General features: G+C 30.6%; 1 long non-coding RNA gene across 1 annotated transcript; it reads left to right on the top strand.

The window, feature by feature from the left end:
* The first annotated feature begins 10,457 nt into the window (after nt 1-10,457).
* On the top strand, nt 10,458-14,200 carry LOC105337302 (uncharacterized). Its single transcript, XR_010712047.1, has 3 exons — nt 10,458-10,614; nt 10,859-10,927; nt 12,897-14,200. It is a non-coding gene; the product is annotated as an uncharacterized lncRNA (long non-coding RNA).
* The last annotated feature ends 3,376 nt before the right edge of the window (nt 14,201-17,576 follow it).

Raw genomic sequence — 17,576 nt, 5'->3', positions numbered from 1 at the left:
TTTAGGTTTAAAACTGAAATTTTTACTTAAACTTTCAAAATGTTAACAAGCGCTTTGTTTACATAGCGAAGAATTTCAAGCTCTGTAACTCGCTTATAACTCAACAAATGACACTCAAATTTCGGTTGCCTATTTAAAATGCCTTTCTGAAGCATTGTTAATATTGAAATCGGAAAAATAATTTTTGACCAAAATCGTGACCATGCCCCTTTAAAAGTTGACTCAACTATATGTTAATCCGGACGCTTCTTATTATATTTCCATGGACTAGAGCTTTCATTGATTTAACTTGTCATATGCAACGAATACAAATAAGTTTGGCTTTTGTTATACAATTTTTATTTGGAAAATAAATTGTATCGTATTCGTTATGAAATATGTTTTTTTCTCCACTAATGTACTAAATGCAAAGAATTCGACTTCAAAGAAAGCAAATTTATGAGTTGTTTAAACCAAAATAAAAATATTGTTATTGAATTCACGCAAATAATGCCCATCGGCCAAACGTGGATAAAAATCAAACACCAAACAACGCTTATAAACTCATAACTTTTTCTTGGTCTTTGGAGTCATTAAACAATAACATGTAATTTTAAAATGGCGAAAAAATCGTACAATCTATTTTATGTGTTGGATGCTGCCATGGATCTCATGTTTCTTTAAGATATTTTGACATACCATCAGAACCTTGAGCTTTAAAGTAAATGAAAAAAATTTCAATTTGTCTTCTGCTAAAATCTTTTAAAGACAAGTGTTTTACTGTCAGTAAATAATGCTTTTTGTTCTCGTAATCACTTAAGTACCCAATGATTCATTTCTACAGAAAGAGGACGAATTCTGATACCCGTCCGGTAAACATTTGCTGATATTGATTTCCTAAATGGACACAGTTTAAACCAAATCAACCTTAATTAAGACAAACAACATTTATTCTTACTGTTTTGATTATTGACAAACTTTAATTTGAGTTTCTTTTTCATTTTTTTTCTGGATGGTGCAAAATGTAAGATTAATCATACAAGATAATGGAATTCGTGATCTTTTATATACATATATCACATATTAACAACTCTTACAAAGTTTTTAAAGTTAAGGTCCTATGTAATATACTTTGGTCATTATTTGATTTTAAACGTTGTGTACTGGTATTGGTTGACCGAAATGGTTTGATGACATCGTAAAATTGCCAAGTCGTATGTTAAGGTGATTACATTTACGTTAATATTTAAAATAATTATAAATTGATTAATGTTTTTAAAAAATAGGAAGATTACACTTAAATAAGAAGGAATTAAATTTGTTTTCTTTATATTCTTCGAGTTCTGTGCTTTCTCGTCCCCAAGCAGTACACTATTTAAAACCATTGAACTACCAACCTGTTATTTTATTTACATTAATAAAGAGAGAATGCTGTGCTGTTATAAAATCATCCATTGATAAAGAGAATGTTTGATTTGAATATGACTGAAACTCCTCATTCAAATTGTATCTAATTCTTATCTGCGATCGTTAAACCAATAAAAATTTATATCGAAATGAATTTCAATAATGAGATCTGTAAATATACATCATAGTAAAGGACATTCAATGCTATTTCGTATAAATGCCAATATTTTATCCATTTTGAATTTGTATTTTGGCTATAATCCAATTCTTAAAACCACCTTTTGGTGTTATGATAACAATTTAATTAAATGTTCAAGTATCTTGAGTTGGTTTTAAAGGTTTACTTATAGGATGCCTTAGAGAGCACACTATTGTTTTCCATTTTTCTAATTGGCATTTCATCTAAATTAAATACTTTTTCATATATCGTTTTTCTTTCGATTTATTCTATTGACAACAGGTAAACGATATATTGTAGTCGTTTAAGAATATGATGATCTGTAGGTGCCTACTGGATGGTTTGGGTCAAGGCCCATGTGCTCATATAAAGCAATCTAATATCGCTTATCGCCAAAATTATTTTTTGAATAAAGAATAAAGATTGTATGATAACCTTAAACTTCATGGAGTGCCAAAACAACGTTCACTGTACTCACGAAACAGGATTGCCCACAAACCTCTATGACACAAAATTTAAGTGCAGTTGTCACGGCTGCGATTGTGCACGTGACAACTGTACTATGAGTGGGATAAATGTTATAACTACTTTTAACAAAATAAATCAAAGTACTGAAGTACTTAAAGCAGGGCTCTTTGGTGTGTCTTTATGCATATTGTGTAGTAAAGACTGAAAATCAAAAGCTAGCTCTCTCTCTCTCTCTCTCTCTCTCTCTCTCTCTCTCTCTTTCTTGCTTTTAATGTCGAGAAAGCGTCAGAGAGCGACCAAATTTGTTTGCGGCTATAAACAAAAATATGTCTGTCTAGTAGAAAAAATTCAACAGTTGATGCCTTGAATTTTGCAACAAGCGTTATATATTAAATCCCCAATTCTTCAATGTGCAGCAAAGTAGTTTATGGAAATTCATTCGCATTGTATGTGTCCAAAATGCATAGTCTTGTTTTTTAAAACACATTATTTAATATTAATAAGAAAACTAAAAAAAGATAGACAATTCTCTCGGAATTAAAAAAAAAGAAACAAAATTCCAAAACTTTTGACAAAACGTGGCTCTGTGTAACTATTTGGTATAGCGGAAGCTTTTACCATGACGCTGTTTGGTTTTATGTTTACGTTCGAAGTTGTGATATTTATAGTAACATTGGCGATTCGCCTGCCTACAGCCAGGACTCCGCTTTCAGCAGAGCCCGGCTAAAAATGAACAGAAGAAAAAGTGTGTCATGTCATCGAACAAAAAGTATAGAAGACCATTATTCAAGGTTTTCTAATAACCATTTTGAAAGACAGTTACATAAAGACCAATGAGCCAAACTTTGCGAGTGCATGAATTTCCTCTTCAACTTGTATTCTACAGGAAAATGCTAAAGAAATATTGAAATGTGTACCCGAAGGAAAAGGGTTTTCAATTAAATTCTGTTTTCAAATAGTCAAGAAATATGTCATTTAAATCTGTTTTTAAACAACCTAGCATTTAACCTGTTACACGTTCATCTAAGAAAAATAGACTTATAGTTTCCATGATTCATATATGACGAATCAATTAACCGGCATATGAAGTCAGTTGTTCACAACAACTTAGAGGCTAGACAACATTAAAGAAAATTACAATCTTCTATACTACTATATTAAAATAATAGACTCGAATTTTTAGTCTTTAATACTGAGAAATCGGAAGAATACTGTCTTTTGTTTTATATATTTTAAACATCTTTGGTACTTGAAGAGTACCAATTTGTTTTTATTTTTTCTCAGTTAAGCTTCGCTAATTAATAATCAACGAAAATTCCTCAAAAAATCCCGGAAATCACCTGGATTTTTTGGATTTTACAATCTTGCGCTTGCGCAATACATTCACGCTAACGGGATCTTTAGTTTATATTTGTTTCCACAATATCACCTCTCCCTGAATAAACTCAGAAATGATAATACAAATACGGGTAAATTTTCATTGGACTTTTGCTATATATTCTGTTCATATAAATTAATGATTTCTTACGAGAGAAAGTATAAAATAACAAATATACATTTCAACTAAGCACTTACTTTCATCTTCGTGATGAAAAAAAAATATTGATTACATGCAAAAATGTTACATTATATTTGTTAGGAGAGTGAAGATAGAATATGTTTTATCGTAAAAATGAATAATGTCCTACAGACCCAGTTTTACGAAGAATATACGTGTACGTTGGTGAAAAGGTGTTGAGTTCTTCCATTCTATGGATTAGATTTTTTAGTTGAAAGAGATTTGCAGTCTCAAAAAGGTTTGTTGTGATGTATTTGACTGTTATTTTCAATGCAACATCATTCATCAACTTTCTCCAAAATCGTTCCGGAGCTATTCTGCAATTTTCTGCTACTTTACGGGTATAAGTAAGGGATGGGCCTTTCTCGAGACACAGTTAGGTTATTAAAACTAAGGAAAGTGTAATGAAATTAATAGCATTATTGTAGGCTTATAGCTTTGTTATGTAAATGTCAATAATAAGGTGTATCGATGTACCTATTTCTAAATGTCCGATATGCAATGTCAACCCGTGCACGCACGGGTCAAAGTCTAGTGTAAATTAAAGAAACACAGACCATCGTATTATCTTTCTTACTTTTTGTTTTATATCGATACATATAAAAGTAACCTACTAGTATTTAGGTACTAAACTTCAGTAAAGTGCATTGATACTCTTTTTTTAATTCGGCATTTAAGCCTACTTTAATTGATGTACAGACTGGTGTAAGATTGAACAACCATTGCTTAATAGTTACAAAGTATTTTTTGAATATTAAGGGTTTTTGGGGGGAGGAAAATTACTGATCAGTTTACATCAGAGTGAAATCATTTTTGTACATATCCCAAGACAGATAATAGAAAACACCCCGTTTACCATACATCATATCATTTGGAGTAGTATAGACAGAGGACTGGTATTTGTTTTGAACATTTTAAATGAACAATTTCAATAATGTCTGGATTTTAAAAATCAAAGATTTATAACCCTTTTCCATTTCATAAACACGTACCCGTAACCTTAGATTTAGGATTTACCTTGTATAATTATCACATTAAAAACCTGTACACGTATAACCAATTGAAAACGGTAAAAACACGTTCCTCACAATGACCTATACAAAACACGTGTTCGATAAAGTCACACACATACACACGTGTCACTGCATATATCATGATTATAAATATAATTTATTAGAGAGAGAGAGAGAGAGAAAGAGAGAGAGAGAGAGAGAGATGACGTGTACCTAGAAACGAGGTCGAAAATCCTTATCAAAAACCAGATGGATAAAGTTACTATAATTGTTCAAAATAAAATCAAAATAAAACCCTTAAATCCTTGACACAGGCCATGTATTCATTCAAGGTGGTTATAATCAATAAAGGGCATTGAGTCCAGGTTTGTTCGTAGCAATTACTTAATGGAATTCAAATCTAAGATATGTATATGATGTTTTCATGATTGTTCGTTCATTTCAAATGTGATTTAAATTTTCTGTCAATAATTATCATTTATACAATATATTTTTTGTCCAATTTAAAATAAATGATCATGTCAAGTATAGAATAAAAACACAACAAAATGCAATGTGTTTCACAAAGCTGTACAATCATCCAAACAGAATGTTTTTAAATAGTTTTGAAAACTTCAAATAAAATATATAATGACATATTTAAAATGAGCCATCATATGAATTTGATAGTTTTATAAAATACTATAATAAATTGTTTAAAAAAATATAATGAATTAAAATTAAAATTATTTATAATAAAAAGTAGGTTTAAAAATAAAATGATACCAAATCACTTTATATATATTTGTACTTGTGCTGGACTATTGTATAATCCCAAATAATATGACACTTGACAATCAATGGAAAACAAAAATCTAAGCTACAAAACTTTATTTTTAACATATGTATACTAAAAGGGGTTTCCGGAAAGGTTTGTCATCGGGGCAAAATATATAAAAAAACAAATGCAAAAAAAAAAAAAAAAAAAAAAATTCAATTCTTTACTTCACTCCTTTAAAGTAGGTCCATTTACCATGAACTCACATTTTCAGATGTAAAATTCAATCCTTAACCATTGTTTAGTTTAAAGTACCCTCTGAAAACACGCTTGCACATTACTGGTCGGAAAAATCTAGTTTAAAACATTTTCCAGTTATTTCTGATATCCTTTTCACTAACTGTTAAGGGGCAGACCCAGCTAATAGTAATAGGTATGGGTACTGACGTAAAGGAAAATTTAGGATAGCATACCTTAGGACTATTTTTTTCTGAATTGAACAACTTGCATTTAATGATAAACTATAAATTGCACTTCTTTTGAATAGTAAGTTGCTATTTTGATGTTTAACTATTTGGAATTTGAAATGGAGTACTCGAAAGGACATATCAAAGATTGTTCAAAAGACCCTTAAATGTCCCAGTAATTTATAAGAAAAGAAGAAAGCTTGACACTTTCCGGTTTTTTTCTATAACTATATTAGAAAAGTTTTATCCTATTCATGCGACCACACTTATCATAAAACAAATGCTTTTCAATAACTTTCTTGACAGTTTGAAGGGAATCGTTATGTAATAACAAGTTTGGTGACTCTTGACATAGAATTCTTTGGTGTTTAGCCGAAATGCTTTTTTTCTTATAGTTTACTTAATTTTCTCCTTTTTTACTTTCATATATATATATATATATATATATATATATATATATATATATATATATATATATATATATATATATATATATATATATATTAATTCATTCATTCATTGTATACCGGTATTCTGATTAGTATCACTGCTTTCGTTTTGTAAATGGAAGAAAAAGAGTAATATACATTTTAATTGGGATACTTGAATAAAGGAAATATTATTTTATTTGATGTTGATAAAGTTACTTATATGCACAATTTGTAAGTGAAACTACATCTACTAGCATTCAATTTTATTGAATTCTATCAAATGGAAATTAAAAAAATTGTATTTTTTTTTTTAAACTTTTCATAGTTTTTATTTTAAAACTTCTAATTCTTTTTTTTTTTCTCAATAAAAGTAGCTGGAATTATGTTTGTGATAGCTACGTGTCTTGTTTATACATGTAGTCCGCAGGTAACGCAGGTAATGTTGTAATATACAATGTATGCACAAGTAAGAACACTGTCGGATTTTAAAAATGGGGAAAATGTAATTAGATGATTAATAAGATCTTTTTAATTATAGACAGAAGTTATTGGAAAAACAGGAATGGATTACTGAAAAGATGGAAATAATATAAATTTATATTTCAATACAGAAAAATGTTAATCCGGTAAACACTTGATTTAAATGAAAACATACACGTACGCGTACACTCAGAGAACAATCAATTGGTTACCTTTATCACCGGCTAAGGTCAGATAACATTTATCAATCTCTAATTTATCAGATATCTAAATTAATTTTCTAGCGAGATAAATTATCTTTGGGATCATTGAGACAGTCTCAATTTCAGGAGTCACCCTACCACCTCATGTACATTATGTAACCAAGAAAAAAAATTCAGATGGAAGTTTTTTCATTCAGGCAACTTAAATGTAACCTACAGGTATATGAATGGCACCCTGATATTCAGTCACATTTTCAGACCTTTCAGTTAATATTTAGATGACTTTATAGCCGAGGTTCATCCGGTGTGTATCCACGCTGGCAAAAGAAAAATCGATACAATGAATTGCATGCACCCTTGCCCGTTGTTATCAATAATTATAAAAAAACAAATCGAACCCGTGTTTTGATTTCGAGCTAAATTGGTGTAGATTATTTGGAAAAATATGTATTTAATATTTGTATCTTATAATAAGACTTATATAAAATAAAATTTCTTTAATAATAATAAAGGAATATATTTTGGTGTTTAAAGGAGTGGTCTTTTCAATTAAACGCATACATATACAACTTATCTACATAATCGTCTAAATCTTTTTATAAGAAGGTTTCAGAAATACTAAAATGAAAATGTAGTATTCTATGTTTCCCAAATCACATGTCAAAAAATTCATTCTAACATTTTTACCCACGTAATGTTCGAAGAACGTTTGTATCTCGTTTATTTATGGTAACAAAAGGATTACGTGAGTGGAAACCGAAATATTTTGAAAGGATGTCTTGGTAGTAGATACTTTAGGACATGTATATAATATTAAACTTTGGTGTCTCTCTTAGTTTGTGTGCATTGACTTAATAAAGAAAAAAATCAAATATGTTTAATCCCGAAAAGATCGATGCAATCAAAATCATGTTTTCAAAATAGGAAACATGCTTTATCAAGAAGCTTTGTAACAAGGTGTACATCTATTAAGGGGATGATGAATTATACCGTAAACACCGTGCCGAATAAGTACGCAAGTACCAAGGTGGATCGTTGCATTTAAAGTGGCTCAATGCGCATTGAAATAGTTTCTCCAATCAGCAGAAAACTCAGTGCTTGATAATGATTGATAGCATGATGATTAGGAATGATAAAAGTAAAATAGGCGGAAAAATGTGCAACTTTGAATAAAAAAATATTTTCAAAATTTGTTATGAAAATATAATTTCCAATTGAATAAAACAGGATGTTATGAATTTCTTAACCGAATTTTTTAAAATCCTATTGCAAATTAAATTCCTTAAAGGATTGAAACAGAAATCCCATATGAGTTTAAAACCCTATCCGAGAGTTTAATTTCCTAGATTGAAAATACCTCTCTGAATTTGATTCCTAACGGAAAAAAAACTGTTATTCAAAACGAAATATAATATCTTTTTAAACATCTTGCGAGAAAATTATTTCTTCCTTAGGAATCATTATTTTACCATATAATAGAAGATTGATTTTTTAAAGGTGAATGCATTAGCTGTTATGTAAGACGCTGAAACCAAAAAGGTGAATTTACTCTCTGAACATTGGTTTGTCATTAGATATGTTAAATATATATTTATAGTATATTTGATATGTTTACGAAATTACTTATAAGTGAGTGCAAAAGACCAACCTTACCATTACCATTATTTTTTCGACACAGTATTAGTAACAAAATAATTTGTAAATGATGTCATATTAGAAAGTAATGTATATACACGTGAAATCAAAGTGAAGTTTCGTAAGAGATCTGAATTGTTACCTGCTGGGCGGATTTCAGTCCTTAAGTTTATCGATTAAATTGTTTCAATAAAAACAAATCAATTGATTGCTAATAAGTTTTTCTCAAACTATTTTATTTGGATAACTTTGTACGCAACGTTCACTTGTCCCAAATAGCAGATCCTAAATTCGATAGACTCTCTCTCTCTCTCTCTCTCTCTCTCTCACTCTCTCTCTCTCTCTCTCTCTCTCTCGTTTTTTGTTTTTGTTTTTTTTTGTTTTTGCTCTATTCCAATCAATACACGATTGTTTAAACCATATGCTTGTGTTTATGGCTTTTGCAATCACTCATCGTTCATCTCAACCTTACGTTAATCTTTTTTGTACTTTTTCATCCAAGAAAGTTCATACAATTTTTTTTTTTGTATGGAAAGATTACTTATTCAAATCATGCCGGCTAGCACCGTAGGACATTGTTTGTAGTTTTAAAAATCGATATTCTTTCATTTACCTCGAGCTCTTATCCTAAATTGATAATTTCACTTTGCGTTGTCTCGGGCACAAAGGATAAGGTAAATTGAAATGACCAGCGAAACCTGTAAATCCATAATTTGCTCATAAGTTCAGTACTAATTCTCTTTGGAAGCGAATACAAATAAAGTGAGTGGCCCCGCTTTAGTGTAAGAAGAATTTATATCTCCATTTTTAAACCACATGTAAATATAACCTATACCCTTGAAGTTGACCGATCCATCTCTAAAATTTGATTAGCTTTATTATCAAGAAATGAATATTTTGGCCCTTCTCCCGAAAAATATTTTTCAATTAGGGTGTCAATAATTCACCCCTAAATCATTTTGATTCAAGAAGACATCAATATATTTTCAGAAGAACATCTATCGTGACATTTCGAATTAATAAGTTGAATAAAGAAAAATACATGTAATTAAAGTTAGCAAGAATATCTTTCTGTTCAGTATCTTTCTTTTTTGCATTGCATTAAGAGTTTAATATGAATTATCTTAGATACATGTCACTTTTCTAAAAATGGAGAAATACAATGTGTTTAATATACATGATTATGTTTCACTTCTCTGTATGATTAATTTGTTATTAACGGGGCCAAAAAATTAATGGTTGATCTAGTGTGGATAAAAATACTATCGGCATTGTTCGTGGCTTTCGTGTGTAACCCTTGCCCGCAGTTCACATATACAACCATTTGTTTAATATTTTTTCTAGAATTATCACGATTACACTACTAACGATATTACGTCCCCACAAACCAGGAAAATTTCGGCTCCCCACGAACACTGACCCCCACGAATAAAAATGATTCCACCGTGTTTGATATCCCGTGCTTTTCTATTTAAATCATACTTTCTAAAAAAAAAAAAAATTTAAACTGCGACTATTTAAGCAAGTTTAAAAACTTTAAAAATTGAAAATAACAGGCTTTCTAAAATATTTAACTAATACTATAAAAGACAATATGAAATGCATTTTGTAAATGACAAACATGCAAATTCAAAATGCTGAAGTGGTAAAGCAATGCAAACGAGACATTCAACAGTATATGTATTCCAATCTCATTTCTTTTGTTAACACTTAATTTAATTTTTTTTCTTTTCACAAGCCTGTACCACGTTTTGTTTTCCTCCTAGTTTAGATCGTGAAACCAGTGGCATTCCAATCAAAGGGGGTCCCATTTATTGAAGTCATTTTTGGGTAGCTGTTTAATAAGATTAAAATCAATTCTCGGATGATGCGTAGTGCCATACTCTAGCATTATCTATCAGCCGGAGTGACAGTTCATTCGAAGCACCCCCTTTACAACACAATCTAAGTTTAAACAGTGTCAGTTCTATCATAGGCGCACCACGAAAGATCTTTATGGCGTGATTTAGCCATTTTTATTCGCGGCATTGAATTGCAGGTATATTTAATAGACTTTATGTACTAAAACTTTTTTTTTCATATCTCAATTTTTATATTAGTCTGTCAAATTAAACAATATTGTGTTTCAAATTTGAACAGTTTTCCATCATCATGTAATTTTTAAATATAGTATACATAATTTTGGGAAAAGGGAAGTTAATTCTATTCAAAAAGACTGTATAGTTGACAAGTGAACAATTATGTTAATTAATGTTTTACTGACTATGTTCATTAATTTTTAGATAAACAAAAGAGCACAAAGAGAAAGATGACATATCTCCTAACGTGGGTTTTTCTATTTATTGGATATGGTGGGTAAATTTTGTTTATATTTTTCAAGTTTAATTTTTATACATTTTTGGTTTCATTTCAAGGACGCTTAAACACGTTAAACTTTGCGATTAAGATATATATAAATTCTAATTTCCCAATCAATATTTCAAAGTCGAATTGAACAAACAAAGCTTGCTCAGTTTTAAAATCAATGTGTATGCATTTTACAAAAAAAAAAATCAAATAAAATCAATGCAGCTCATGATAAATGTGAAAAAAATATAAGAAATTTTTTTGAAGTTTGTCTACGCAAAAGATTAGAAGGATATATTTACACAGTACCATGGTTGCTTAAAGTTGAATTAAAATTATATCAATTCATTCCTGTTAAGAACGATTGTCATTACAAGTGACGGTAAAGAGTTTGTCTTGTTTTAGTAGCATGCCATAATTCATGTGTCAACGCATTTTATTTAAAACTTGTTCTAAAACTTTGAATCTGAAAAAAAAGTTACAATAAAAACAAAACAAAAGTTTAAAAAAAAAAACAACTCACTTACGCCAAAAAAAAGGGGGGGGGGGGTTAAAAAGGTGAAAAACACACATTTATCGTTATAAGAAAGGTTTTGTTTTAAAAGTGAAACAACATTATATAAATAGTGCCCGTTTAGGAGGGTAAGAGTTGAAATGGACCCCCCGAGAAAACTATTGTCAACCGACGCAAAGCTGAGGTTAACAATGGTTTTCGAGGGGTATCAATTTCAACTCTTACCCTCCTAAACGGGCACTATTTATTTTATTATACTGCATGTCTTAATTTTAAAGAAAACGTGACTTCTTTTATATATGAATGACGTGAATTCTTTGGCGAACCGTACGCGCATAGTTTACGCGCATGTAACAATTCGTTGTGTTACCCGTTGCTAACTGTGTTGCTAACGCTGAGGGTAATAGAACGGATTATCAACTGCGTCTAAACGAATCAGATTTCAGTATTTAACATGAAAGTATAATACTATTTTTTATTATACTTTTACGTTAAATACTGAAATCTGATTCGTTTGGACGCAGTTGATAATTCATTCTATTACCCTCAGCGTTAACAACACACTTGGCAACGGGTAACACAACGAAATAATAAAATAATTAGTGCCTGTTTGGGAGGATAACAGTTGAAATTGACACCCCTCGAAAACCATTGTCAACCTCCGCTTCGCGTCGGTTTATATAATTTATTATAATTTATATTTATATAATGTACAATAATTAACTGAGCAAAGAGTAAGTCGCCTTTCATGTTAATCATATGAAACTAATTTATTTATTTGAATTTTTACAATTTGAACATAAAAGAATTCAAACAATAAATATAATAGAGACATAATAATAAAAAAAACACTAACTTTTTTCGTACATAAAATCAGGGAATATCCTCCTTTTCTTTGTTTTGTTTTAGTTATCAATGGTATTTTGATTTGTGAGGTCGTAATAATCAGGTTTAATATATTACAGTATGTTATAATTTTGTTTCTGTAAAGTTATAAATAGTTTAAATTAAAACAATTTAATACTTACATTACATTTTGCAAAAATGTAATTTTTTACACGTCAAAAAAAGTGCGATGTAAATTCCTATAAATATATTCATATAGCGTTAACAGAATTTGACGTGAAATATACCGTTAAAATGGTCATAGAAGTCTCTATGCGACAGTGGGAGCCAAAGATACGAGAAAACTTGTACATAATTTATTGTTCGCAATATACGTATGAACGGTTAATAAGTTTTATCCTCTTTTTATATATAGATTTTATAAATACTTTAATATAGGCGTGGACTTAAATGGTATTTATCAAGTCTTTATAACCTACGGTTGTATCTACACTAAGTAAATTTAAGACACATATTGCATTCTTGTTTTTAAATTTTGAGCTTATATGAGTTATCTAGGACTTAGGTTCATTGGTTTTAAGTTGCAATACACATTGACATTTCTCTTTTTACAGCATTGGAGACAGTGGTATCGAAAAATATCGTTGACTTCGAAGAGCCGCGCGAGAAACGAAACGCTCAAACCAGGACAATAATTCAGACACTGCCTCCTAAAGTAGATGACAGTTGGAAACGAATCCACTTGACACCCCTCGAGATTGCTACCATAGCAGCCCTCTGTCTGCTGGTCGTTGGTGCATTTCTATTTTGCATCTACAAATATTGCGTCTACTGCTGGCGGAACAATAAAAGTCCCAGAAAAACGATGCGCGTGCGAGAGGCAGACGAACGAGTAACAAGTCCTCGTTCCTTGGAAGAGGTCAAGCGTGATCATAGAGGATGGGATGACCGTCGGGGAAGCTCCACATCATTCGTCGGATGGGATGATAGACGCGGAAGTTTACTTCCGGTCGGACGCTGGGATGATAGACGCGGAAGTTCGCCATCTATTGGAACCGGAAGTAAACATGATAGTCGATCAGGAAGCACAGTAGGCTTGTTTGAAACTTCCGGGAGCAATAGATGGGCTTTCGCTTAACAACAATTCACTCTCTCAACAGGAACCCTTTGCCGTGCGTTTTATAACTTTTTCACCCAGGAATTTTTATTACAAGACTTGATAAAAAAAAAATTAGTGCACAAAGCTTGAGGATTTTTTCAATCATGATCTGATACATATGATCATTTACACGTTGTTGCTTTTTTATTTATTTGTTATAAAGATTTGTGTTTGGTCCTCTTTAACATACTGTGATTTATTTTAGAACATTTTCTCTGTTGATTTATCTTTTTCAAAGAAAGAGATTATGATTTTAAAAAAATTGCAAAAATAGATTTACTTTTGTTTTTAGAGTTGAAATATCAAACTAACGTTATATGAGCAGTGATGTTATTTAGGTACCCAGTGGCCAATAACAAAATGTGCGGATCCACGGTAGGGAGAGGGAGTCGGGGGTGTCCGAAGAGTCCGAGCCCCCTTAATCTTTGTAAAATTCACACTTCATAAATTCAAACTGTAGTAAAAACACAAAAAATATCTCTTGACCCCCCCCCCCCCCACACTTTCCTCTTTGAAAACTTTTCTATATCCGCGAATGAACACTCGTTTTTGTATTGATTTTAAATATTTACACGTACTTACTTTTTCTATTTAAAAGTTTAATGCCAAACCGTCAAGATCTTTTAAATTGATCTTATGCCAATAGACATGATAAAGTTATTTGACTGTCAAAACTGTAATGCATTGCAAATCGAAATTGTTTTCTTCGGATCAAACTTTTGCTATTTGTTTAATAAAAATTTGACAAAGTTTTCAATTTGTTCTTCTGTAATTTGATCAATAAAAAATAATAATTCATAAAAATATTTTCGTCTCCATTTATTAAAGGGACAATTTTTCCAAACGTAGATAATAAATTACTGTTAACTTTATCTATTTATTTCAACACATATGTCAGAACGGATTTTTTAAAATAACTACACAACCAGTTGGAAATTAACAATTCAAATGATAACGAAAATGATAACTTACATGTAAGATCATTTTTTTTTTAATTTGAATTTTTAGAAAAAAAGTAAAGTTAGATAAATTGAAGATTAGATTTTCAATACTTTAGACAATACTTATACATTAAAATGGTTTTTTTAAATTTCTTATTTGACAAATATATATCAGCATGTCTGATTTGACTTTTTAGAAACTGAAAACGTGTATAAAAAGTGACAGAAATTAGCCATCCCTGACAATGTTTCCAAAAGAGAAGGCTTACATAAGCTCTGCCTGCTACATAATCCTTTTATGTAAATATATTTATGCATAATAAAATATGTTCAAATTAAAAAATTTCCAAAACGTACAAAATCAATGCAGTCATATAAATCAAGTCTTATCCACTACCGCCACCCCTTTCTTCCTAACGAAAGAGAAAACAAAAAAATTAAACAAGTTTAAGAAATGCTTAAACGCTTTCTTCAGATAAGATAAAAGCTTACATACCATTTCAAAATTAAATGAAAAATCTAAATCATCCTTGCATGATAGAGAGAATTCTTAAGATAAGGCGTACATAGCAAAGTTGATTTGACACAGTATTTCATTACAGGAATGCAGTTTGGTTTATATTGAAAATTCGAGATCAAATCGTAAAACGTATGCATAACACTCTTTCCAAAACCTCTCCAAAAATCTGTTTGCCTCTGTGTTCAAAGTTCATAAGAAATTAAGACAATATGCTATCAACTGAAAAATATTTTTGTTAGTTACATGCACTTGTGCATTGAAAATCTCGATTGAAACAATCTAATAGGTCATTTTTGTGAACCACACTTACATGCAAAAAGTGTGTCATTTTTCCCCTCTATATTTCATTGAAATCAGGACTTATTTTTGAAAGATATTCTGATGTTATTTTTTTTCAGATTTTTAAGAAATTATATAGATTACAGTAAATTCAATTTGCACTTTTTGACATGCATTGAAATAGTTTTTTGACCACTCATTGGTAAAAGATATTTCAAACACAATACTTACATATTTTTTAAGAGTTCTCCTATATATCTTTTGTAAAATGCTAGTCAAAAAATCTTACTTTGGATTATTAATATACTATATCAGAAACAGAAGGTTGGGAAAATATTTAAATATGATGCAAAAATAGCTACAGAAATTTTGAATTTATCAATCCAGATCTTTTAAAATTTGGTTAAGGGGTTACTTTTCAAAAAGTCTTTGAAAAATGTTGGTTTTCAATGAAATGCACAGGGAAAAGAAATAAAACTGGCATACTTTTGTCACCTGAGTGTGTATCTATTATTTATTATATAACGTTTTAGGAGCGTATAATCTATGGATTCCCAAAATAAAACGTAACTTGACAAATTCAAAGAGAGAAGAACTCATAAATTAAGTAAAGTATACAGTGGCTTTGATCTTTTGATCTGTTTTTCATACTTAAAAAGCATTACAAGATAAATAACGTTACAAAATCCCCAAGGGACTGTAAAAGGACACATTAAATGCTGAACAAAGAAAATCAATATATTTTTTATCCCCTTGAATACTTGACAAACAAGTCTTAATGACAGTATATAATAAATCAAAACAAGAGGCCCATGGGCCACATCGCTAACCTGAGAAACAATAGGCTTGAAAAAATCCGTTTAATTGGGTCATAATACAAAATATCTGGACAATGTCGTATAATGCATGTAGATCCTGTATAAATAAATATCTATTTTCCCCCTGGATATTCTTATGGTTATAGTCAAGTACCTTTTCTAACAGGATGATTTTATAGTCATATCACATGTTGAGCAGTCTTTAAAAAATATCCTAGATAATTGTTTACAAATGGGATATAAACCTACATCAAACTCTGAACCCCTTGAAATGCCTAAGAATCGTCAAGAGGGCCAAAGTCTGAACAATTTTGAAGAAAAACCAACATATCAAAATGATTACTTATAAGTTACACCATATATTATAACATAGGTGTTTTTGTGAATGAATAAAATGTTTTCCTTTGTAAAATTGGATCCCCAAAGTGGCCCACCCTACTCCTCAAGATTTTGATTTTAAAGAAATTGAATCTACATTTTCTGAGTTCTTTTCACTAAAGTTGCAGCTTTTATTAGCAAATGGTTTGAGAAGTAAATTTTAAAGATTTCTTTCTATTTTTCTATGTAAAAATAAAACCCACTTTGTGGCTCCATGCTACCCCAGAGGGATCATGGTTTGAACAAACTTAAATCTACACTACCTGAGGATGCCTCCACACAAGTTTCAGCTTTTCTGACTGATTAGTTTCTATGAAGAAGATTTTTAAAGATTTACTCCATGAATTCCTATGTAAAAATTTGGCCACCGTATTGTGGCCACATCCTACCTCTGGCGCTCATAAATTTACACAACTTTGAATTTACACTTCCTGAGGATGCTTTCGCATAAATTTCAGCTTTCCTGATCAAACGGTTCTTGAGAAAAAGGTTTTTGAAAATTTCTCAAAGATTTTCAAAAATTCCTAATTATCTCCCCTTAAAAAAAGGCCCGGTCCTAAATTTCACAACTTTGAATCCACTTTGTTTAAGAGTGTTTTGTGCTAAGTTTGGTTAAAATTGGCCCAGTGGTTCTGGAGACGATATTGAAAATGTGAACAGATTACGAACGTACAGACAGACGGAGAGCCGGACGACAGACAAAGTGTGATCGGAAAAGCTCACTTGAGCTTTCAGCTCAGGTGAGTTTATAATGAAATAACTAATAGTAGTGACGTTTAGACTGTACTATGTGACACAGAGTCGATATGTTGGGTTTGAATAAAAAAAATATTAAATTAGTTCACACAATGATTAATTATCATGAACCATGCAAATCCAATTAACATGTAATGTTGTGTCTAAAGTTTAATTAATCCTGAGCAATTTTGACGAATAATAAAAAAGCAAAAAAGGGTTTCTTTGAGTTCAGTATTGCATGTCTGTTGATCGAAGTTCATTTGGGTTATAAATTCGAGAGAATACTACGATTAACATTGTGAAAAGAAAATCATGAGCGATGGAGTTATCAGCAGGTACCCCTAGATGATTTGGATCTCTAATTATGTGCCTAATCTGGTTTGAGGGAAATGTTTTATGTATTAGAAATCATTTTAAGCTAAATGACATGTTATGCCGTTGACAGGGATGTCGAAGCATTG

The sequence above is a fragment of the Magallana gigas genome, chromosome 3 (assembly GCF_963853765.1).
Source record: "Magallana gigas chromosome 3, xbMagGiga1.1, whole genome shotgun sequence".
Taxonomy (NCBI): domain Eukaryota; kingdom Metazoa; phylum Mollusca; class Bivalvia; order Ostreida; family Ostreidae; genus Magallana; species Magallana gigas.
This window is presented reverse-complemented; position numbering and strand designations above follow the sequence as displayed.